The sequence below is a fragment of the Pelodiscus sinensis genome, chromosome 30, assembly GCF_052426305.1.
Source record: "Pelodiscus sinensis isolate ZL-2025 chromosome 30, ASM5242630v1, whole genome shotgun sequence".
NCBI classification, from domain to species: Eukaryota; Metazoa; Chordata; order Testudines; family Trionychidae; genus Pelodiscus; species Pelodiscus sinensis.
In genome coordinates, this window is record NC_143081.1 from 4,912,410 (window position 1) to 4,914,918 (window position 2,509).

At 56.6% G+C, this 2,509-nt stretch overlaps 1 pseudogene; it reads right to left on the reverse strand.

Annotated features, from left to right (window-relative positions):
- Window positions 1–627: 627 nt before the first annotated feature.
- On the reverse strand, window positions 628–1,196 carry LOC149521026 (immunoglobulin heavy variable 4-59 pseudogene; annotated as a pseudogene).
- Between the last annotated feature and the right edge of the window lie 1,313 nt (window positions 1,197–2,509).

Below are 2,509 nucleotides of genomic sequence, written 5' to 3' on the forward strand. Positions count from 1 at the left end.
ATCAAATCAGTATCTTAGATGCCTATATACAAATGCAAGAAGTATGGGTAATAAGCTTTCTCGGCAAAAAAATATACAAATGAGATCGCGACTTTTTTGCTGAGCTCTCATGTTGCTGAGAAAACTCTTCGTAGTGTAGGATGGTGAATCGACTGATCCCCTTAAGAACCGCGTTCTCCGAGTGGCTCGGAGCCATGTCCCGCTGGGTTCACTCCCCACAGGGGGGGCCAGACCTACACAAGTCTGCGCTCCCATATCTCCACCTGACCGAGGGCCGGAGCGTAGCCATGTCCCAACACGGAGCAGCTCCTCTTGTCACCGTCAGGTCAGATTTACCCAGCAGCCCAGCCCCGACAAACCAGTTCTGCCAAATCTGACTCATATTAAGAGTTTTCCTAGTTCCAGCCCAAATGCGGCAAAGGGCACCTGACATGGACAGTCTAGATAACACGGATCCCTTCCCGGCGTGCGTGGAGATGGCCTGGATGGCCTCACTAAACCCCTGTCCCGTGAGCTTATGTCCTGAGGAACAGGGAGTTTAATGCCGGGTGTTCCCGTCCCAGTATCTCCTGCGCGCCGGTGGGTGGGGGTGCTCGTGCCGCTCCCTGTAGGAGGGACCCAGCTCTGTCAGTGTCCGTGTGGGGAGGGGAAGGGCTCTGGGCTCAGCTCTCCCCGCTGCTCTGGCTTCACTGCCCTGCTCAGAATCCGCTTCCCCTTTTTGTGCCGGTCCCTGCTTCGCTCCGTGTCACTGTGTCTGGCACAGAAATAGGTGGCGGTGTCTGCAGCTGTCAGCGCGCTGAGCCGCAGATAATACTTGGTGCTGGAGGAATCCACGGTGATGGTGATGCGACCTTGCAGGGACGGGTTGTAGCTTGTGCTCCCGGTCCAGTATCCCATCCACTCCAGCCCCTGGCCCGGGGCCTGCCGTATCCAGTTCCACCAGTAGCTGCTGGTGACGGTGCCCCCGGTGACAGAGCAGGTGAGTGTGAGGGTCTCTCCGGGCTTCACCGCGCCCGGGCTGGACTCCTGGAGCCGGAGCTGGGACCGGGCACCTGGGAAAAGCAGAAATCAGTCAGACTCCAACCTACCTTTACCCCCTCCTACCCCCCGCTCCCCCGCCCATTCCGCACAGCCTCCTTCAGAGACTCACCCGGGGCCAGGGCCAGGAGGAGCAGCGGGAGGAGCGGGGAGTTCATGGTGCGCGAGGAGGGGACAGCGAAGGGCTCGCAAGAGGCAGATCAGGTCCTGGGGAAACAGCGGCTGTAGGCGCCCCGGAGGCCGCTACTTTAGCCCAGAGCCCGGAGAGGTGATTTGCATAAGGAGGCAGCGCCCAAGGGAGGAGCTAGAAGGAACCGATCAAAAGGCCCCTCTGCCTCCCTGTGCCCTTCCTGGACAGACATGGTGTGTCACTCACACACACACACTTTGCTCGTTGCTGCAGAGGAGAAAAACTCAAAAGCCCAAGTGAATTAACCTGTCCCACCCCGCTGCTGTCTGTCTCCGTGGTGTCTGGTGTCTGTTAATTCATGTGAAAAATTCCGAACAAATGGAATTCTGGGCCCTGGGACTCCAGTTATTCCGAACCCTTCCCTGTTCCAACCGCCTAACACTTATGCCTGATGCGTCCCGAACTCAACCGTTATTGATTATTGACGTCTGCTTATTGATTATGGATTGGGGGCAGAGGTAGGTAGCTAGGTAGGCGGTTAGTGTCCCTATTGCCTTATTAAGGGGGGGGGGGGTCTTGACGCCCAGATCCCCCAGAGATCTTAGCAAATCTTAGCCTGATATTCCCAAGGACAAGGCGCTCCGTTTCTGGAGGGGTTTTGGTCGCTGCTCTTTCTCCCTCCCCCCCCCCCCCATAACCACACGCTGGCACAATGGTTTGTGACACTTTAAATGGGCTCCGAGTGCTTTGATTGCATTCACTGGAGGGAGGTGGGTCACGTTGGGTGGGCGGAGCAGGGGAGTAACCTGGAACTGGCACTAGAATCTCGGATCCGGACACCCCGTTTTGAAGGTGAATAAATGGGGATTTTAACCGCGGATTCCAGCTTCGTGCTCAAACGTGACACTTTGCTGCCCTCATGTGGCTCTGTCCCATTGGTGCGCGTGTGAACTATTTCGCTCTTCTGATCTTAAATTGCATGTGACACACAAGCAGAACAGACACATGCGATTACTTAGTAGTTCTTAATTCCCGGAATCTCTCCTTGTCAGATCCCACAGGCTTGTGAAGGGGCGGAAAGGCCTTTGTTTAACCAGCGAGTGTGGCAGCCTGGGACAGGCGGGGAGAGCTGGGCATGGAGCGAAGCTGCGGCTTTCGGGCTCACTCCGAACCAGGCCGGTTACTGGAGCTGGAGCAACTGCGGAGGAGACGGACACCGGAGAAACCAGCCCTTAATGCGGGGGCTTTTCAAATAGTCTAGGGGGGGAGGGGTGTGGTGCGATGCTCCTCTGGCCAATAAGTCTCTCTCCAAATCATTCTTTAGTGCTGCTAACTACAAAG